Source organism: Carica papaya, chromosome 5, assembly GCF_054855325.1.
Source record: "Carica papaya isolate Zhongbai chromosome 5, ASM5485532v1, whole genome shotgun sequence".
Classification (NCBI taxonomy): domain Eukaryota; kingdom Viridiplantae; phylum Streptophyta; class Magnoliopsida; order Brassicales; family Caricaceae; genus Carica; species Carica papaya.
In genome coordinates this window covers 30,887,265-30,906,972 of record NC_142313.1, presented here as the reverse complement: position 1 = coordinate 30,906,972, position 19,708 = coordinate 30,887,265, and the positions used below count along the sequence as shown (strand labels likewise).

At 46.5% G+C, this 19,708-nt stretch overlaps 10 non-coding genes and 27 pseudogenes across 10 annotated transcripts; 9 read left to right on the top strand and 28 right to left on the bottom strand.

Annotated features, from left to right (window-relative positions):
* Window positions 1–89: 89 nt before the first annotated feature.
* Window positions 90–205, bottom strand: LOC148263662 (5S ribosomal RNA; annotated as a pseudogene).
* A 565-nt stretch (window positions 206–770) lies between these two features.
* Window positions 771–889, bottom strand: LOC148263661 (5S ribosomal RNA). The gene has a single exon (XR_015820353.1). It is a non-coding gene; the product is annotated as a 5S ribosomal RNA (ribosomal RNA).
* Window positions 890–1,094: 205 nt separating this feature from the next.
* Window positions 1,095–1,213, bottom strand: LOC148263660 (5S ribosomal RNA). Its single transcript, XR_015820476.1, has one exon. It is a non-coding gene; the product is annotated as a 5S ribosomal RNA (ribosomal RNA).
* A 563-nt stretch (window positions 1,214–1,776) lies between these two features.
* Window positions 1,777–1,895, bottom strand: LOC148263659 (5S ribosomal RNA; annotated as a pseudogene).
* Window positions 1,896–2,458: 563 nt separating this feature from the next.
* LOC148263658 (5S ribosomal RNA) lies at window positions 2,459–2,577 on the bottom strand. The gene has a single exon (XR_015820258.1). It is a non-coding gene; the product is annotated as a 5S ribosomal RNA (ribosomal RNA).
* Window positions 2,578–3,140: 563 nt separating this feature from the next.
* Window positions 3,141–3,259, bottom strand: LOC148263657 (5S ribosomal RNA; annotated as a pseudogene).
* A 203-nt stretch (window positions 3,260–3,462) lies between these two features.
* LOC148263656 (5S ribosomal RNA) lies at window positions 3,463–3,581 on the bottom strand (annotated as a pseudogene).
* A 564-nt stretch (window positions 3,582–4,145) lies between these two features.
* LOC148263655 (5S ribosomal RNA) lies at window positions 4,146–4,264 on the bottom strand (annotated as a pseudogene).
* Window positions 4,265–4,794: 530 nt separating this feature from the next.
* LOC148263654 (5S ribosomal RNA) lies at window positions 4,795–4,913 on the bottom strand. The gene has a single exon (XR_015820513.1). It is a non-coding gene; the product is annotated as a 5S ribosomal RNA (ribosomal RNA).
* A 568-nt stretch (window positions 4,914–5,481) lies between these two features.
* Window positions 5,482–5,597, bottom strand: LOC148263653 (5S ribosomal RNA; annotated as a pseudogene).
* Window positions 5,598–6,158: 561 nt separating this feature from the next.
* Window positions 6,159–6,277, bottom strand: LOC148263652 (5S ribosomal RNA; annotated as a pseudogene).
* A 207-nt stretch (window positions 6,278–6,484) lies between these two features.
* Window positions 6,485–6,603, bottom strand: LOC148263651 (5S ribosomal RNA; annotated as a pseudogene).
* A 206-nt stretch (window positions 6,604–6,809) lies between these two features.
* Window positions 6,810–6,928, bottom strand: LOC148263650 (5S ribosomal RNA; annotated as a pseudogene).
* A 205-nt stretch (window positions 6,929–7,133) lies between these two features.
* LOC148263649 (5S ribosomal RNA) lies at window positions 7,134–7,252 on the bottom strand (annotated as a pseudogene).
* Window positions 7,253–7,457: 205 nt separating this feature from the next.
* LOC148263648 (5S ribosomal RNA) lies at window positions 7,458–7,576 on the bottom strand. Its single transcript, XR_015820537.1, has one exon. It is a non-coding gene; the product is annotated as a 5S ribosomal RNA (ribosomal RNA).
* Window positions 7,577–8,135: 559 nt separating this feature from the next.
* On the bottom strand, window positions 8,136–8,254 carry LOC148263647 (5S ribosomal RNA; annotated as a pseudogene).
* A 563-nt stretch (window positions 8,255–8,817) lies between these two features.
* LOC148263646 (5S ribosomal RNA) lies at window positions 8,818–8,936 on the bottom strand (annotated as a pseudogene).
* A 209-nt stretch (window positions 8,937–9,145) lies between these two features.
* On the bottom strand, window positions 9,146–9,264 carry LOC148263645 (5S ribosomal RNA; annotated as a pseudogene).
* A 203-nt stretch (window positions 9,265–9,467) lies between these two features.
* LOC148263644 (5S ribosomal RNA) lies at window positions 9,468–9,586 on the bottom strand (annotated as a pseudogene).
* A 560-nt stretch (window positions 9,587–10,146) lies between these two features.
* LOC148263643 (5S ribosomal RNA) lies at window positions 10,147–10,265 on the bottom strand. Its single transcript, XR_015820278.1, has one exon. It is a non-coding gene; the product is annotated as a 5S ribosomal RNA (ribosomal RNA).
* A 205-nt stretch (window positions 10,266–10,470) lies between these two features.
* LOC148263642 (5S ribosomal RNA) lies at window positions 10,471–10,589 on the bottom strand (annotated as a pseudogene).
* A 208-nt stretch (window positions 10,590–10,797) lies between these two features.
* On the bottom strand, window positions 10,798–10,916 carry LOC148263641 (5S ribosomal RNA; annotated as a pseudogene).
* Window positions 10,917–11,116: 200 nt separating this feature from the next.
* Window positions 11,117–11,234, bottom strand: LOC148263640 (5S ribosomal RNA; annotated as a pseudogene).
* A 561-nt stretch (window positions 11,235–11,795) lies between these two features.
* Window positions 11,796–11,914, bottom strand: LOC148263639 (5S ribosomal RNA; annotated as a pseudogene).
* Window positions 11,915–12,118: 204 nt separating this feature from the next.
* On the bottom strand, window positions 12,119–12,237 carry LOC148263638 (5S ribosomal RNA). The gene has a single exon (XR_015820376.1). It is a non-coding gene; the product is annotated as a 5S ribosomal RNA (ribosomal RNA).
* A 559-nt stretch (window positions 12,238–12,796) lies between these two features.
* On the bottom strand, window positions 12,797–12,915 carry LOC148263637 (5S ribosomal RNA; annotated as a pseudogene).
* A 561-nt stretch (window positions 12,916–13,476) lies between these two features.
* On the bottom strand, window positions 13,477–13,596 carry LOC148263636 (5S ribosomal RNA; annotated as a pseudogene).
* Window positions 13,597–14,219: 623 nt separating this feature from the next.
* Window positions 14,220–14,338, top strand: LOC148263635 (5S ribosomal RNA; annotated as a pseudogene).
* A 205-nt stretch (window positions 14,339–14,543) lies between these two features.
* On the top strand, window positions 14,544–14,662 carry LOC148263634 (5S ribosomal RNA; annotated as a pseudogene).
* An 883-nt stretch (window positions 14,663–15,545) lies between these two features.
* LOC148263633 (5S ribosomal RNA) lies at window positions 15,546–15,664 on the top strand (annotated as a pseudogene).
* Window positions 15,665–15,873: 209 nt separating this feature from the next.
* On the top strand, window positions 15,874–15,992 carry LOC148263632 (5S ribosomal RNA). The gene has a single exon (XR_015820264.1). It is a non-coding gene; the product is annotated as a 5S ribosomal RNA (ribosomal RNA).
* A 996-nt stretch (window positions 15,993–16,988) lies between these two features.
* LOC148263631 (5S ribosomal RNA) lies at window positions 16,989–17,107 on the top strand (annotated as a pseudogene).
* Window positions 17,108–17,312: 205 nt separating this feature from the next.
* Window positions 17,313–17,431, top strand: LOC148263630 (5S ribosomal RNA; annotated as a pseudogene).
* Window positions 17,432–17,636: 205 nt separating this feature from the next.
* LOC148263629 (5S ribosomal RNA) lies at window positions 17,637–17,755 on the top strand. Its single transcript, XR_015821133.1, has one exon. It is a non-coding gene; the product is annotated as a 5S ribosomal RNA (ribosomal RNA).
* Window positions 17,756–18,752: 997 nt separating this feature from the next.
* Window positions 18,753–18,871, top strand: LOC148263628 (5S ribosomal RNA). The gene has a single exon (XR_015820096.1). It is a non-coding gene; the product is annotated as a 5S ribosomal RNA (ribosomal RNA).
* Window positions 18,872–19,075: 204 nt separating this feature from the next.
* LOC148263627 (5S ribosomal RNA) lies at window positions 19,076–19,194 on the top strand (annotated as a pseudogene).
* Window positions 19,195–19,481: 287 nt separating this feature from the next.
* On the bottom strand, window positions 19,482–19,605 carry LOC148263626 (5S ribosomal RNA; annotated as a pseudogene).
* Between the last annotated feature and the right edge of the window lie 103 nt (window positions 19,606–19,708).

Here is a 19,708-nt window from a genome sequence, read left to right as displayed (position 1 = left end):
GCCCCTGATTCTTGACTCACATTTGCGTATAAACCAGCGGACCATAGTTCAAGTCGCGCGTAACGTCGAACGACTCATCTGAAAAAAAATTGTTTCGATACGAGGACTTCCCAAGAGGACACCCATCTGAGTACTACTCTCGCCCAAGCACACTTAACTGCAGAGTTCTGATGGGATCCAGTGCATTAGTGCTGGTATGATCGCACTTGATTAATTTTGCGCTTCAAATACATACACTCATTCTCTTTTCTTCCTCCTCCCATCATTTGTTTCCTTGTGCGTACGCACTGCACCTCCCGTACTCGTTCTAAAAATATCAAGTAAAATACCACAGCGCCGTGACTCACATTTGCGAATAAACCTGCGGACCATAAATCATGTCGCGCGTAACGTCGTAAGAATCATCTGCAAAAAGATGGGTGCAACACGAGGACCTCCTAAGAAAATGGGTGAAATATATGGACTTCGCAGGAGGTCACCCATCCGAGTACTTTTCTCGCCCAAGCACCCTTAACTGCGGAGTTCTGATAAAATCCGTTGCATTAGTGCTGGTATGATCCCTCATGTTTCATTCTGCACTGCAAATACATACACTCTTTCTCCTCCCATCCCCCCTCCCGTCATTTGTTTCCTTGTGCGTGCACTCTGCATCTCTCTTTCTCGTTCTAATATCAAGTAATATGCCCCGGCACCGTGACTCACCTTTGCAAATGAACCAGCGGTTTATAATTCCATTCGCGCGTAACGTCGAACAACCCATCCGAAAAAAATAGGTGCAACACGAGGGCTTCCCAAGTGGTCACCCATCCGAGTACTACCCTTGCCCAAGCACACTTAACTGTGGAGTTCTGATGGGATCCGGAGCTTTAGTGCTGGTATGATCGCACCTGTTTAATTTCGCGCTGCAAATACATACACTCCTTCTCCTTTCTTCCCCCTCCCATCATTTGTTTCCTTGTGCGTTCACACTTCACGTCTCATTCTCGTTCTAATATCGATTAAAATGCCTCTGCTTCTTGACTCACATTTGCGTATAAACCAGCAAACCCTAGTTCCAGACGCGCGTAACGTCGAACGACCCGTCTGAAAAAAAATTGGTGCGACACGAGGACTTCCCAGGAGGTCACCCATCCGAGTACTAATCTCGCCCAAGCACACTTCACTGTGGAGTTCTGATGGGATCCGGTGCATTAGTGCTGGTATGATCGCACCTCTTAAATTTTCCGCTGCAAATACATAAACTCATTCCCCTTTCTTCCCCCTCCCGTCATTTGTTTCCTTGTGCGTGCGCACTGCACCTCCCGTTCTCGTTCTAATATCAAGTAAAATGCTACAGCGCCGTGACTCACATTTGCGAATAAACCTAAGGACCATAATTCAAGTCGCGCGTAACGTCGAAAGAATCATCTGCAAAAAAATATGTGCAACACGAGAACTTCACAAGAAAATGGGTGAAATATAAGGACTTCACAGGACGTAACCCATGCTAGTACTACTCTCGCCCAAGCACCCTTACCTACGGAGTTCTGATCGAATCCGTTGCATTAGTGCTGGTATGATCGCACCTGTTTCATTTCGCGCTGCAAATACATACACTCTTTCTCCTTTCTTCCCCCTCCCGTCATTTGTTTCCTTGTGCGTGCGCACTGCACCTCTCGTTCTCGTTCAAATATCAAGTAAAATGCCACGGCGCCGTGGCTCACATTTGCGAATAAATCTGCGGACCATAATTAAAGTCGCACGTAACGTCGAGCGGCACATCTGAAAAAAAGAAAAATGGTAGAACACGAGAACTTCCCAGGAGGTAACCCATCATTGTACTACTTTCGCCAAAGCACACTTAACTGCGGAGTTCTGATGGGATCCGGTGCATTTGTGCTGGTGTGACCTCACCCGTTTAATTCCGCGCTGCAAATACATAAACTCCTTCTCCTTTCTTCCCCCTCCCGTCATTTGTTTCCTTGTGCGTGCGCATTGCACCTCCCGTGCTCGTTCTAATATAAAGTAAAATACTACGGTGCCATGACTCACATTTGCGAATAAACCTGAGGACCATAATTCGAGTCACGCGTATCGTCGAAAGAATCATCTGCAAAAAAATGGGTGCAACACGAGGACTTCCTAAGAAAATGGGTGAAATATACGGACTTCGCAGGAGGTCAACCATCCGAGTACTTTTCTCGCCCAAGCACCCTTAACTGCGGAGTTCTGATAGAATCCGTTGCATTGGTACTAGTATGATTGCTCATGCTTCATTCTGCACTGCAAATACATACACTTTTTCTCCCTCCATCCCCCCTCCCGTCATTTGTTTCCTTGTGCGTGCACTCTACATCTCTCCTTCTCGTTCTAATATCGATTAAAATGCCCCTACTTCTTGACTCACATTTGCGTATAAACCAGTGGACCCTAGTTCCAATCGAACGTAACGTCAAACGACCCGTCTGAAAAAAAAAAATTAGTGCGACACGAGGACTTCCCAGGAGGTCAACCATCCGAGTACTAATCTCGCCCAAGCACACTTCACTGCGGAGTTCTGATGGGATCCGGTGCATTAGTGCTGGTATGATCGCACCTGTGTAATTTTGCGCTACAAATACATAAACTCATTCCCCTTTCTTCCCCCTCTCGTCATTTGTATCCTTGTGCGTGCGCACTGCACCTCCCGTTCTCGTTCTAATATCAAGTAAAATACTACAGCGCCGTGACTCACATCTGCGAATAAACCATAGGACCATAATTCAAGTCGCGCATAACGTCGAAAGAATCATTTGCAAAAAAATGGGTACAACACGAGGACTTCACAAGAAAATGGGTGAAATATAAGGACTTCGCAGGAGGTAACCCATGCTAGTACTACTCTCGCCCAAGCACCCTTACCTACGGAGTTCTGATAGAATCCGTTGCATTAGTGCTGGTATGATCGCACCTGTTTCATTTCGCGCTGCAAATACATACACTCCTTCTCTATTCTTCCCCCTCCCGTCATTTGTTTCCTTGTGCGTGCGCACTGCACCTCTTGTTCTCGTTCAAATATCAAGTAAAATGCCACGGCGCCGTGACTCACATTTGCGAATAAATCTGCGGACCTTAATTCAAGTCGCGCGTAATGTCGAACGGCACTTCTGAAAAAAAGAAAATGGGTGCAACACGAGAACTTCCCAGGAGGTAACCCATCATTGTACTACTTTCGCCAAAGCAAACTTAACTGCGGAGTTCTCATAGGATCCGGTGCATTTGTGCTGGTGTGACCGCACCTGTTTAATTTCGTGCTGAAAATACATACACTCCTTCTTCCCTCCCCCCCTCCCATCATTTGTTTCCTTGTGCGTTCACACTGCACCTCTCCTTCTCGTTCTAATATCGATTAAAATGCTCCTGATTCTTGACTCACATTTGCGTATAAACCAGTGGACCATAGTTCCAGTCGCGCGTAACGTCGAACGACCCGTCTGAAAAAAATTGGTGCGACACGAGGACTTCCCAAGTGGTCACCAATCCGAGTACTACTCTCGCCCAAGCACACTTAACTGCAGAGTTCTAATGGGATCCAGTGCATTAGTGTTGGTATGATCGCACCCGTTTAATTCAGCGCTGCAAATACATAAACTCCTTCTCCTTTCTTCCCCCTCCCGTCATTTGTTTCCTTGTGCGTGCGCACTGTACCTCCCGTGCTTGTTCTAATATCAATTAAAATACTACGGTGCCGTGACTCACATTTGCGAATAAACCTGAGGACCATAATTCAAGTCGCGCGTGTCGTCGAAAGAATCATCTGCAAAAAAATGGGTGGAACACGAGGACTTCCTAAGAAAATGGGTGAAATATAAGAACTTCGCAGGAGGTCACCCATCCTAGTGCTACTCTCGCCCAAGCACCCTTAACTTGCGGAGTTTTGATAGAATACGTTGCATTGGTGCTGGTATGATTGCTCATGTTTCATTCTGCGCTGCAAATACATAGACTTTTTATCCCTCCATCCCCCCCTCCCGTCATTTGTTTCCTTGTGCGTGCACTCTGCATCTCTCCTTCTCGTTTTAATATCGATTAAAATTCCCCTGCTTCTTGACTCACATTTGCGAATAAACCAGTGGACCCTAGTTCCAGTCGCACGTAATGTCGAACGACCCGTCTGAAAAAAAAAATTAGTGCGACACGAGGACTTCCCAAGAGGCCACCCATACGAGTACTACTCTCGTCAAAGCACACTTATCTACGGAGTTCTGATGGGATCCGGTGCATTAGTGCTGGTATGATCGCACCTGTTTAATTTCGTGCTGCGAATACATAAACTCCTTCTCCTTTCTTCCCCCTCCCGTCATTTGTTTCCTTGTGCGTGCGCACTGCACCTCTCGTTCTCGTTCAAATATCAAGTAAAATGCCACGGTGCCGTGACTCACATTTGCGAATAAATCTGCGGACCATAATTAAAGTCGCGCATAACGTCGAACGGCACATCTAAAAAAAAAAATGGGTGCAACACGAGAACTTCCCAGGAGGTAACCCATCTTTGTAATACTTTCGCAAAAGCACAGTTAACTGCGGAGTTATGATGGGATCGGTTGCATTTGTGCTGGTGTGACCGCACCTGTTTAATTTTGTGCTGAAAATACATACACTCCTTCTTCCCTCCCCCCCTCCTATCATTTGTTTCCTTGTGCATTCACACTGCACCTATCCTTCTCGTTCTAATATCGATTAAAATGCCCCAGATTCTTGACTCACATTTGCGTATAAACCAGCGGATTATTGTTCCAGTCGCGCGTAACGTCGAACGACCCGTCTGAAAAAAAATTGGTGCGACACGAGTACTTCCCAGGAGGTCACCCATCCGAGTACTAATCTCGCCCAAGCACACATAACTGCGGAGTTCTGATGGGATCCGGTGCATTAGTGCTGGTATGATCGCACCTGTTTAATTTCGTGCTGCAAATACATATACTCATTCCCCTTTCTTCCCCCTCCCGTCATTTGTTTCCTTGTGCGTGCGCACTGCACCTCCCGTTCTCGTTCTAATATCAAGTAAAATGTCACGGCACCGTGACTCACATTTGCGAATAAACCTGAGGACCATAATTCAAGTCGCGCGTAACGTCGAAAGAATCATTTGCAAAAAAATGGGTGCAACACGAGGACTTCACAAGAAAATGGGTGAAATATAAGGACTTCGCAAGAGGTAACCCATGCTAGTACTACTCTCGCCAAAGCACCCTTACCTACGGAGTTCTGATAGAATCCGTTGCATTAGTGCTGGTATGATAGCACCTGTTTCATTTCGTGCTGAAAATACATACACTCCTTCGCCTTCCCTCCCCCTCCCATCAATTGTTTCCTTGTGCGTTCACACTGCACCTCTTCTTCTTGTTCTAATATCGATTAAAATGCCCCTGCTTCTTGACTCACATTTGTCTATCAACCAGCGAACCCTAGTTCCAGTCGCGCGTAACGTCGAACGACCCGTCTGAAAAAAAATTGGTGCGACAGTCGCACCAGGACTTCCCAGGAGGTCACCCATCCGAGTACTACTCTCGCCCAAGCACACTTATCTGTGGAGTTCTGATGGGATCCGGTGCATTAGTGCTGGTATGATCGCACCCGTTTAATTTCGCGCTGCAAATACATAAATTCCTTCTCCTTTCTTCCCTCTCCCGTCATTTGTTTTCTTGTGCGTGCGCACTGCACCTCCCGTGCTCGTTCTAATATCAAGTAAAATGCTACAGTGCCGTGACTCACATTAGCGAATAAACCTTAGGACCATAATTCAAGTCGCGCGTAACGTCGAAAGAATCATCTGCAAAAAAATGGGTGCAACACGAGGACTTCCTAAGATAATAGGTGAAATATAAGGACTTCGCATGAGGTAACCCATCCTAGTGCTACTCTCGCCCAAGCACCCTTAACTTGCGGAGTTCTGATAGAATCCGTTGCATTGGTGCTGGTATGATCGCTCATGTTTCATTCTACGCTGCAAATACATACACTCTTTCTCCCTCCATCCCCTCTCCCGTCATTTGTTTCCTTGTGCGTGCACTCTGCATCTCTCCTTCTTGTTCTAATATCAAGTAAAATGCCCTGGCATTGTGACTCACCTTTGCGAATGAACCAGCGGTTTATAATTGCATTCGCGCGTAACGTCGAACGATCCATCCGAGAAAAAATGGATGCAACACGAGGACTTCCCAGGAGGTCACCAATCCGAGTACTACTCCCGCCCAAGCACACTTAACTGCTAAGTTCTGATGGGATACGGTGCATTAGTGCTGGTATGATGGAACCTATTTAATTTCGCACTGCAAATACGTACACTCCTTCTCCTTTCTTCCCCTTCCCGTCATTTGTTTCCTTGTGCGTGTGCACTGCACCTCTCATTCTCGTATAAATATCAAGTAAAATGCCACGGCGCAGTGACTCACATTTTTGAATAAATCTGCGGACTATAATTAAAGTCGCGCGTAACGTCGAATGACATATCTGAAAAAAAAAATGGGTGCAACACGAGAACTTCCTAGGAGGTAACCCATCCTTCTACTACTTTCGCCAAAGCACACTTAACTGCGGAGTTCTGATGGGATCCGGCATATTTGTGCTGGTGTTATAGCACCTGTTTAATTTCGTGCTGAAAATACATACACTCTTTCTCCTTCCCTCCCCCCTCCCATCATTTATTTCCTTGTGCGTTCACACTGCACCTCTTTTTCTCGTTCTAATATCGATTAATAAGCCCCTACTTCTTGACTCACATTTGCGTATAAACAAGTGGACCATAGTTCCAGTTGCGTGTAACTTCGAACGACCCGTCTGAAAAAAAATTTGTGCGACATGAGAACTTCCCAGGAGGTCACCCATCCGAGTACTACTCTCGCCCAAGCACACTTAACTGCAGAGTTATGATGGGATCCGTTGCATTAGTGCTGGTATGATCGCACCCGTTTAATTTCGCGCTGCAAATACATAAACTCCTTCTCCTTTCTTCCCCCTCCCGTCATTTGTTTCCTTGTGCGTGCGCACTGTACCTCCCGTGCTCATTTTAATATCAAGTAAAATGTTACGACGTCGTGACTCACATTTGCGAATAAACCTGAGAACCAAAATTCAAGTCGCGCGTAACGTCGAAAGAATCATCTACAAAAAAATGGGTGCAACACGAGAACTTCCCAAGTGGTAACCCATGCTAGTACTACTCTCGCCAAAGCACCCTTACCTACGGAGTTCTGATAGAATCCGTTGCATTAGTGCTGGTATGATAGCACCTGTTTCATTTCGTGCTGAAAATACATACACTCCTTCTCCTTCCCTCCCCCTCCCATCAATTGTTTCCTTGTGCGTTCACACTGCACCTCTCATTCTCGTTCTTATATCGATTAAAATGCCCCAGATTCTTGACTCACATTTGCGTATAAACCAGCGGATTATTGTTCCAGTCGCGCGTAACGTCGAACGACCCGTCTGAAAAAAAATTAGTGCGACACGAGGACTTCCCAGGAGGTCACCCATCCGAGTACTAATCTCGCCCAAACACACTTCACTGCGGAGTTCTGATGGGATCCGGTGCATTTGTGCTGGTATGATCGCGCCTGTTTAATTTCGTGCTGCAAATACATATACTCATTCCCCTTTCTTCCCCCTCCCGTCATTTGTTTCCTTGTGCGTGCGCACTGCACCTCCCGTTCTCGTTCTAATATCAAGTAAAATGTCACGGCACCGTGACTCACATTTGCGAATAAACCTGAGGACCATAATTCAAGTCGCGCGTAACGTCGAAAGAATCATTTGCAAAAAAATGGGTGCAACACGAGGACTTCACAAGAAAATGGGTGAAATATAAGGACTTCGCAAAAGGTAACCCATGCTAGTACTACTCTCGCCAAAGCACCCTTACCTACGGAGTTCTGATAGAATCCGTTGCATTAGTGCTGGTATGATAGCACCTGTTTCATTTCGTGCTGAAAATACATACACTCCTTCTCCTTCCCTCCCCCTCCCATCAATTGTTTCCTTGTGCGTTCACACTGCACCTCTCCTTCTCGTTCTAATATCGATTAAAATGCCCCTGCTTCTTGACTCACATTTGCATATAAACAAGCGGACTCCAGTTCCAGTCGCGCGTAACTTCGAACGACCCGTCTGAAAAAAAATTGGTGCGACACGAGGACTTCCCATGAGGTCACCCATTCGCGTACTACTCTCGCCCAAGCACACTTAATTGCGGAGTTCTGATTGGATCCGATGCATTAGTGCTGGTATGATCGCAACCGTTTAATTCCGCACTGCAAATACATAAACTCCTTCTCCTTTCTTTCCCATCCCGTCATTTGTTTCCTTGTGCGTGCGCACTGCACCTCCCGTGCTCGTTCTAATATCAAGTAAAAATCTACGGTGCCGTGACTCACCTTTGCGAATAAACCTGAGGACCATAATTCAAGTCGCGCGTATCGTCGAAAGAATTATCTGCAAAAAAATGTGTGCAACACGAGGACTTCCAAAGAAAATGGGTGAAATATAAGGACTTCGCAGGAGGTCACCCATCCTAGTGCTACTCTCGCCCAAGCACCCTTAACTTGCGGAGTTCTGATAGAATCCTTTGCATTTGTGCTGGTATGATTGCTCATGTTTCATTCTGCGCTGCAAATACATACACTTTTTCTCCCTCCATCCCCCCTCCCGTCATTTGTTTCCTTGTGCGTGCACTCTGCATCTCTCCTTCTCATTCTAATATCGATTAAAATGCCCCTACTTCTTGACTCACATTTGCGTATAAACCAGTGGACCCTAGTCCCAGTCGCGCGTAACGTTGAACGACCCGTCTAAAAAAAAAAATTAGTGCGACACGAGAATTTCCCAGGAGGTCACCCATCCAAGTACTACTCTCCCCCAAGCACACTTGACTGCTGAGTACTGATGGGATCCGGTGCATTAGTGCTGGTATGATCGCACCTGTTTAATTTCGCGCTGCAATTACATAAACTCCTTCTCCTTTCTTCCCCCTCCCGTCATTTGTTTCCTTGTGCGTGCGCACTGCACCTCTCGTTCTCGTTCAAATATCAAGTAAAATGCCACGGTGCCGTGACTCACATTTGCAAATAAATCTGCATACCATAATTAAAGTCGCGCGTAACGTCGAACGGCACATCTGAAAAAAAGAAAATGGGTGCAACACGAGAACTTCCCAGGAGGTAACCCATCATTGTACTACTTTCGCCAGAACACACTTAACTGCGGAGTTCTGATGGGATCCTGTGCATTTGTGCTGGTGTGACCGCACCTGTTTAATTTCGTGCTGAAAATACATACACTCCTTCTTCCCTCCCCCCTCCCATCATTTGTTTCCTTGTGCGTTCACACTGCACCTCTCCTTCTCGTTTTAATATCGATTAAAATGCCCCTGATTCTTGACTCACATTTGTGTATAAACCAGCGGACCATAGTTCCAGTCGCGCGCAACGTCGAACGACCCATCTGAAAAAAAATTGTTGCGATACGAGGACTTTCCAAGAGGTCACCCATTCGAGTACTACTCTCGCCCAAGCACACTTAACTGCAGAGTTCTGATGGGATCAAGTGCATTAGTGCTGGTATGATGGCACTTGTTTAATTTTGCGCTTCGAATACATACACTCCTTCTCTTTTCTTCCTCCTCCCGTCATTTGTTTCCTTGTGCGTGCGCACTGCACCTCTCGTACTTGTTCTAATATCAAGTAAAATGTCACGGCGCCGTGACTCACATTTACGAATAAACCTGCGGACCATAAATCAAGTCGCGCGTAACGTCGAAAGAATCATCTGCAAAAAGGTGGGTGCAACACGAGGACCTCCCAAGAAAATGGGTTTAATATAAGGATTTCGCAGGAAGTCACCCATCCGAGTACTTTTCTCGCCCAAGCACCCTTAACTGCGGAGTTCTGATAGAATCCGTTGCATTAGTGCTGGTATGATCCCTTATGTTTCATTCTGCACTGCAAATACATACACTCTTTCTCCTTCCATCCCCCCTCTTGTCATTTGTTTCCTTGTGCGTGCACTCTGCATCTCTTTTTCTCGTTCTAATATCAAGTAATATGCCCCGGCACTGTGACTCACCTTTGCAAATGAACCAGCGGTTTATAATTCCATTCGCGCGTAACGTCGAACAACCCATCCAAAAAAAAATAGGTGCAACACGAGGGCTTCCCAAGTGGTCACCCATCCGAGTACTACCCTCGCCTAAGCACACTTAACTGCGGAGTTCTGATGGGATCCGGAGCTTTAGTTCTGGTATGATCGCACCTATTTAATTTCGCGCTGCAAATACATACACTCCTTCCCCTTTCTTCCCCCTCCCGTCATTTGTTTCCTTGTGCGTTCACACTTCACCTCTTATTCTCGTTCTAATATCGATTAAAATGCCCCTGCTTCTTGACTCACATTTGCGTATAAACCAGCGGACCCTAGTTCCAGACGCGCGTAACGTCGAACGACCCGTCTGAAAAAAAATTGGTGCGACACTAGGACTTCCCAAGAGGTCACCCATCTGAGTACTAATCTCGCCCAAGCACACTTAACTGCAGAGTTCTGATGGGATCCGGTGCATTAGTGCTGGTATGATCGCACCTATTTAATTTTGTGCTGCAAATACATAAACTCATTCCCCTTTCTTCCCCCTCCCATCATTTGTTTTCTTGTGCGTGCGCACTGCACCTCTCGTTCTCGTTCAAATATCAAGTAAAACGCCACGACGCCGTGACTCACATTACGAAAAAAACTGCGGACCATAATTAAAGTCGCGCGTAACGTCGAACAGCACATCTAAAAAAAAGAAAATGGGTGCAACACGAGAACTTCCTAGGGGGTAACCCATCATTGTACTACTTTCGCCAAAGCACACTTAACTGCAGAGTTCTGATGGGATCCGGTGCATTTGTGCTGGTGTGACCGCACATGTTTAATTTCGTGCTGAAAATACATACACTCCTTCCCTCCCCCCTCCCATCATTTGTTTCCTTGTGCCTTCACACTGCACCTCTCCTTCTCGTTCTAATATCGATTAAAATGCCCCTGATTCTTGACTCACATTTGCGTATAAACCAGCGGACCATAGTTCCAGTCGCGCGTAACGTCGAACGACCCAACGGAAAAAAAATTATTGCGATATGAGGACTTCCCAAGAGGTCACCCATCCGAGTACTACTCTCGCCCAAGTACACTTAACTGCAGAGTTCTGATGGGATCCAGTGCATTAGTGCTGGTATGATGCCACTTGATTAATTTTGCGCTTCAAATACATACACTCCTTTTCTTTTCTTCCTCCTCCCGTCATTTGTTTCCTTGTGCGTGCGCACTGCACCTCCCGTACTCGTTCTAATATCAAGTAAAATGCCACGGCGTCGTGACTCACATTTGCGAATAAACCTGCGGACCATAAATCAAGTCACGCGTAAAGTCGAAAGAATCATTTGCAAAAAGATGGGTGAAACATGAGGACCTCCCAAGCAAATGGGTGAAATATAAGGACTTCGCAGGAGGTCACCCATCCGAATACTTTTCTCGCCCAAGCACCTTTAACTGCGGAGTTCTGATAGAATCCGTTGCATTAGTACTGGTATGATCCCTCATGTTTCATTCTGCACTGCAAATACATACACTCTTTCTCCTTCCATCCCCCCTCCCGTCATTTGTTTCCTTATACGTGCGCACTGCACCTCTCGTTCTCGTTCAAATATCAAGTAAAATGCCACGGTGCCGTGACTCGCCTTTGCAAATGAACCAGCGGTTTATAATTCCATTTGCGCGCAACGTCGAACAACCCATCCGAAAAAAAATAGGTGCAACACAAGGGCTTCCCAAGTGGTCACCCATCCGAGTACTACTCTCGCCCTAGCACACTTAACTGCGGAGTTCTGATGGGATCCGGGTCTTTAGTGCAAGTATGATCGCACCTGTTTAAATTCGCGCTGCAAATACATACACTCCTTCTCCTTTCTTTCCCCTCCCGTCATTTGTTTCCTTGTGCGTTCACACTTCACCTCTCATTCTTGTTCTAATATCGATTAAAATGCCCCTGCTTCTTGACTCACATTTGCGTATAAACCAGTGGACCCTAGTTCCAGACGCGCGTAACGTTGAACGACCCGTCTGAAAAAAATTGGTGCGACACGAGGACTTCCCAGGAGGTCACCCATCCGAGTACTAATCTCGCCCAAGCACACTTCACTGCGGAGTTCTGATGGGATCCGGTGCATTAGTGCTGGTATGATCGCGCCTGTTTAATTTCGCGCTGCAAATACATAAACTCATTCGCCTTTCTTCCCCCTCCCATCCTTTGTTTCCTTGTGTGTGCGCACTGCACCTCCCGTTCTCGTTCTAATATCAAGTAAAATGCTACAGCGCCGTCACTCACATTTGCGAATAAACCTGAGGACCATAATTCAAGTCGCGCGTAACGTCGAAAGAATCATCTGCAAAAAAATCGGTGCAACACGAGGACTTCACAAGAAAATGGGTGAAATATAAGAACTTCGCAGGAGGTAACCCATGCTAGTACTTCTCTCGCCCAAGCACCCTTACCTACGGAGTTCTGATAGAATCCGTTGCATTAGTGCTGGTATGATCGCACCTGTTTCATTTCGTGCTGAAAATACATACACTCCTTCTCCTTCCCTCCCGCTCCCATCAATTGTTTCTTTGTGCGTTCACACTGCACCTCTCTTTATCGTTCTAATATCGATTAAAATGCCCCTACTTCTTGACTCACATTTGCGTATAAACAAGCGGACCCCAGTTCCAGTCGCGCGTAACGTCGAACGACCCGTCTGAAAAAAAATTGGTGCGACACGAGGACTTCGCATGAGGTCACCCATTCGCGTACTACTCTCGCCCAAGCACACTTAACTGCGGAGTTCTGATTGGATCCGGTGCATTAGTGCTGGTATGATCGCAACCGTTTAATTCCGCGCTGCAAATACATAAACTCCTTCTCCTTTCTTCCCCATCCCGTCATTTGTTTTCTTGTGCGTGCGCACTGCACCTCCCGTGCTCGTTCTAATATCAAGTAAAATGCTACGGTGCCGTGACTCACATTTGCGAATAAACCTGAGGACCATAATTCAAGTCGCGCCTATCGTCAAAAGAATCATCTGAAAAAAATGTGTGCAACACGAGGACTTCCAAAGAAAATGGGTGAAATATAAGAACTTCGCAGGAGGTCACCCATCCTAGTGCTACTCTCGCCCAAGCACCCTTAACTTGCGGAGTTTTGATAGAATCCATTGCATTTGTGCTGGTATGATTGCTCATGTTTCATTCGGCGCTGCAAATACATACACTTTTTCTCCCTCCATCCCCCCTCCCGTCATTTGTTTCCTTGTGCGTGCACTCTGTATCTCTCCTTCTCATTCTAATATCGATTAAAATGCCCCTACTTCTTGACTCACATTTATGTATAAACCAGTGGACCCTAGTTCCAGTCGCGTGTAACGTCGAACGACCCGTCTGAAAAAAAAAATAGTGCGTCAGGAGGACTTCCCAGGAGGTCACCCATCTGAGTACTACTCTCGCCCAAGCACACTTAACTGCGAAGTTTTTAATGGGATCCGGTGCATTCGTGCTGGTATGGTCGCACCTATTTAATTTTACGCTGTAAATACATAAACTCCTTCTCCTTTCTTCCCCCTCTCGTCATTTGTTTCCTTGTGCGTGCGCACTGCACCTCTCGTTCTCGTTCAAATATCAAGTAAAATGCCACGGCACCGTTCGACGTTCGACGTTCAACGTGGCATTTTACTTGATATTTGAACGAGAACAAGAGGTGCAGTGCGCACGCAGAAGGAAACAAATGACGGGAGGGGGAAGAAAGGAGAAGGAGTGTATGTATTTGCAGCGCGGAATTAAACAGGTGCGATCATACCAGCATTAATGCAACGGATTCTATCAGAACTCCGTAGGAAAGGGTGTTTGGGCGAGAGTAGTACTAGCATGGGTTACCTCCTGCGAAGTCCTTATATTTCACCAATTTTCTTGTGAAGTCCTTGTGTTGCACCCATTTTTTTGCAGATGATTCTTTCGACGTTACGCGCGACTTGAATTATGGTCCTTAGGTTTATTCGTAATTGTGATTCACGGCGCTGTAGCATTTTACTTGATATTAGAACGAGAACGGGAGGTGTAGTGCACATGCACAAGGAAACAAATGACGGGAGGGGGATGAAAGGGGAATGAGTTTATGTATTTGCAGCGTGAAATTAAACAGGTGAGATCATACCAGCACTAATGCACCGGATCCCATCAGAACTCCGCAGTGAAGTGTGCTTGGGCGAGATTAGTACTCGGATGGGTGACCTCCTGGGAAGTCCTCGTGTCGCACCAATTTTTTTTCAGACGGGTCTTTCGACGTTACGCGCGTCTGGAACTAGGGTCCGCTGGTTTATACGCAAATGTGAGTCAAGAAGCAGGGGCATTTTAATCGATATTATAACGAGAATGAGAGGTGAAGTGTTAACGCACAAGGAAACAAATGATGGGAGGGGGAAGAAAGGAGAAGGGGTGTATGTATTCGCAGCGCGAAATTAAACAGGTGCGATCATACCAGCACTAAAGCTCCGGATCCCATTAGAACTCCGCAGTTAAGTGTGCTTGGGCGACTGTAGTACTCGGATGGGTGACCACTTGGGAAGCCCTCGTGTTGCACCTATTTTTTTTTCGGATGGGTTGCTCGACGTTACGCGCGAATGGAATTATAAACCGCTGGTTCATTTGCAAAGGTGAGTCACGGTGCCGGGGCATATTACTTGATATTAGAACGAGAAAGAGAGATGCAGAGTGCACGCACAAGGAAACAAATGACGGGAGGGGGGATAGAAGGAGAAAGAGTGTATGTATTTGCAGTGCAGAATAAAACATGAGGGATCATACCAGCACTAATGCAACGAGTTCTATCAGAACTCCGCAGTTAAGGGTGATTGGGCGAGAAAAGTACTCGGATGGGTGACGTCCTGCGAAGTCCTTATATTTCACCCATTTTCTTGGGAGGTCCTCGTGTTGCACCCGTCTTTTTGCAGATGATTCTTTCGACGTTACGCGCGACTTGATTTATCGTTAGCAGGTTTATTCGCAAATGTGAGTCACGGCGCCGTGGCATTTTACTTGATATTAGAACGAGTACGGGAGGTGCAGTGCGCACGCACAAGGAAACAGATAACGGGATGAGGAAGAAAAGAGAATGAGTGTATGTAGTTGAAGCGCAAAATTAAACAAGTGGCATCATACCAGCACTAATGCATTGGATCCCATCAGAACTCAACAGGTAAGTGTGCTTGGGAGAGAATAGTACTCGGATGGGTGACCTCTTGGGAAGTCCTCGTATCGTAACAATTTTTTTTTAGATGGGTCGTTCGACGTTACGCGCGACTGGAACTATGGTCCGCTTGTTTATACGCAAATGTGAGTCAAGAATCAGGGGCATTTTAATCGATATTAGAACGAGAAGGAGAGGTGCAGTGTGAACGCACAAGGAAACAAATGATGGGAGGGGGGAGGGAAGAAGGAGTGTATGTATTTTCAGCACGAAATTAAGCAGGTGCGGTCACACCAGCACAAATGCACCGGATCCCATCAGAACTCCGCAGTTAAGTGTGCTTTGACGAAAGTAGTACAATGATGGGTTACCTCATGGGAAGTTCTCATGTTGCACCCATTTTCTTTTTTTCAGATGTGCCGTGCGACGTTACGCGTGACTTTAATTATGGTCCGCAGATTTATTCGCAAATGTGAGTCACGGCGCTGTGGCATTTTACTTGATATTTGAACGAGAACGAGAGGTGCAGTGCGCACGCACAAGGGAACAAATGACGGGAGGGGGAAGAAATGAGAAGGAGTGTATGTATTTGCACCGCGAAATTAAACAGGTGCGATCTTACCAGCACTAAAGCTCCGGATCCCATCAGAACTCCGCAGTTAAGTGTGCTTGGGCGAGCTTAGTACTCGGATGGGTGACCACTTGGGAAGCCCTCGTGTTGCACCTATTTTTTTTCGGATGGGTTGTTCGACGTTACGCGCGAATGGAATTATAAACCGCTGGTTCATTTGCAAAGGTGAGTCACGGTGCCGGTTCATTTTACTTGATATTAGAATGAGAAAGAGAGATGCAGAGTGCACGCACAGGGAAACAAATGAAGGGAGGGGGGATGGGAGGAGAAAGAGTGTATGTATTTGCAGTGCAGAATGAAACATGAGGGATCATACCAGCACTAATGCGACGGATTCTATCAGAACTCCGCAGTTAAGGGTGTTTGGGCGAGAAAAGTACTCGGATGGGTGACCTCCTGCGAAGTCCTTATATTTCACCCATTCTCTTGGGAGGTCCTCGTGTTGCACCCATCTTTTTGCAGATGATTCTTTCGACGTTACGCGCGACTTGATTTATGGTGACCTCCTGGGAAGTCCTCATGTTGCATCCATTTTTTTTCGGATGGGTCACTCGACGTTACGCGCGAATGCAATTATAAACCGTTGGTTCATTCGCAAAGGTGAATCACGATGCTAGAGCATTTTACTTGATATTAGAACGAGAAGGAGAGAAGCAGAGTGCACACACAAGGAAACAAATGACGGGAGAAGGGATGGAGGGAGAAATAGTGAATGTATTTGCAGCACAGAATGAAACATGAGCGATAAAACGAGCACCAATGCAACGGATTCTATCAAAACTCTGCAAGTTAAGGGTGCTTGGGCGAGTGTAGCACTAGGATGGGTGACCTCGTGCGAAGTCCTTATATTTCACCTATTTTCTTAGAAAGTCCTCGTGTTGCACCCATTTTTTTGCAGATGATTCTTTCGACGTTACGCACGACTTGAATTATGGTCCTCATGTTTATTCGCAAATGTTAGTCACGGCACCGTAGCATTTTACTTGATATTAGAACGAGCACGGGAGGTGCAATGCGCACGCACAAGGAAACAAATGACGGGAGGGGGAAGAAAGGAGAAGGAATTTATGTATTTGCAGCGCAAAATTAAACGGGTTCGATCATACCAGCACTAATGCATCGGATCCCATCAAAACTCCGCAGTTAAGTGTGCTTGAGCGAGAGTAGTACTCGGATGGGTGACCTCCTGGGAAGTCCTCGTGTCGCACCAATTTTTTTTCAGACGGGTCGTTCGAAGTTACGCGCGACTAGAACTAGGGTCCGCTGGTTTATACGCAAATGTGAGTCAAGAAGCAGGGGCATTTTAATCGACATTAGAACGAGAATGAGAGGTGAAGTGTGAACGCACAAGGAAACAAATGACGGGAGGGGGAAGAAAAGAGAAGAAGTGTATGTATTTGTAGCGCGAAACTAAACAGGTGCGATCATACCAGCACTAAAGCCCCGAATCCCATCAGAACTCTGCAGTTAAGTGTGCTTGGGTGAGATTAGTACTCAGATGGATGACCTCGTGGGAAGTCCTCGTGTCGCACCAATTTTTTTCCAGACGGGTCGTTCGACGTTACGCGCGTCTGGAACTAGGGTCCACTGGTTTATACACAAATGTGAGTCAAGAATCAGGGGCATTTTGATCGATATTAGAACGAGAATGAGAGGTAAAGTGTGAACGCACAAGGAAATAAATGACCGCAGGGGGAAGAAAGGAGAAGGAGTGTATGTATTTGCAGCGCGAAATTAAACAGGTGCGATCATACCAGCACCAAAACTCCGGATCCCATTAGAACTCCACAGTTAAGTGTGCTTGGGCGAGGGTAGTACTCGGATGGGTGACCACTTGGGAAGCCCTCGTGTTGCACCTATTTTTTTTCGGATGGGTTGTTCGACGTTACGCGTGAATGGAATTATAAACCACTGGTTCATTTGCAAAGGTGAGTCACGGTGCTGGGTCATTTTACTTGATATTAGAACGAGAAAGAGAGATGCAGAGTGCACGCACAAGGAAACAAATGATGGGAGGGGGGATGGGAGGAGAAAGAGTGTATGTATTTGCAGTGCAGAATGAAACATGAGGGATCATACCAGCACTAATGCGACGGATTCTATCAGAACTCCGCAGTTAAGGGTGCTTGGGCGAGAAAAGTACTCGGATGGGTGACCTCCTGCGAAGTCCTTATAGTTCACCCATTTTCTTGGGAGGTCCTCGTGTTGCACCCATCTTTTTGCAGATGATTCTTTCGACGTTACGCGCGACTTGATTTATGGCGACCTCCTGGGAAGTCCTCATGTTGCACCCATTTTCTTTTCGGATGGGTCGCTCGACGTTACGCGCGAATGCAATTATAAACCGCTGGTTCATTTGCAAAGGTGAGTCACGATACTAGGGCATTTTACTTGATATTAGAACGAGAATGAGAGATGCAGAGTGCACGCACAAGGAAACAAATGACGGGAGAGGGGATGGAGGGAGAAATAGTGTATGTATTTGCAGCGCAGAATGAAACATGAGCGATCAAACCAGCACCAATGCAACGGATTCTATCAGAACTCTGCAAGTTAAGGGTGCTTGGGCGAGAGTAGCACTAGGATGGGTGACCTCATGCGAAGTCCTTATATTTCACCTATTTTCTTAGAAAGTCCTCGTGTTGCACCCATGTTTTTGCAGATGATTCTTTCGACGTTACGCGCGACTTGAATTATGGTCCTCATGTTTATTCGCAAATGTGAGTCACGGCGCTGTAGCATTTTACTTGATACTAGAACGAGAATGGGAGGTGCAGTGCGCACGCACAAGGAAACAAATGACGGGAGGGGGAAGAAAGGGGAATGAGTTTATGTATTTGCAGCGCAAAATTAAACGGGTGCGATCATACCAGCACTAATGCACCGGATCCCATCAGAACTCCGCAGTGAAGTGTGCTTGGGCGAGATTAGTAGTCGGATGGGTGACCTCTTGGGAAGTCCTCGTGTCGCACCAATTTTTTTTCAAACGGGTATTTCGACATTACGCGCGACTGGAACTAGGGTCCGCTGGTTTATACGCAAATGTGAGTCAAGAAGCAGGGGCATTTTAATCGATATTAGAACGAGAATGAGAGGTGCAGTGTGAACGCACAAGGAAACAAATGACGGGAGGGGGAAGAAATGAGAGGAGTGTATGTATTTGCAGCACGAAATTAAACAGGTGCGATCATACCAGCACTAAAGCTCCGGATCCCATCAAAACTCCGCAGTTAAGTGTGCTTGGGCGAGAGTAGTGCTCGGATGGGTCACCACCTGGGAGGCCCTCGTGTTGCACCTATTTTTTTTCGGATGGGTTTTTCGACATTACGCGCGAATGGAATTATAAACCGTTGGTTCATTTGCAAAGGTGAGTCACGGTGCCGGGGCATATTACTTGATATTAGAACGAGAAAGAGAGATGCAGAGTGCACGCACAAGGAAACAAATGACGGGAGGGGGGATGGAAGGAGAAAGAGTGTATGTATTTGCAGTGCAGAATGAAACATGAGGGATCATACCAGCACTAATGCAACGGATTCTATCAGAACTCCGCAGTTAAGGGTGCTTGGGCGAAAAAAGTACTCGGATGGGTGACCTCCTGCGAGGGCTTCCCAAGTGGTCACCCATCCGAGTACTACTCTCGCCCAAGCACACTTAACTGCGGAGTTCTGATGGGATCCGGGGCTTTAGTGATGGTATGATCGCACCTGTTTAATTTCGCGCTGCAAATACATACACTCCTCTCATTTCTTCCCCCTCCGGTCATTTGTTTCCTTGTGCGTTCACACTTCACCTCTCATTCTCGTTCTAAT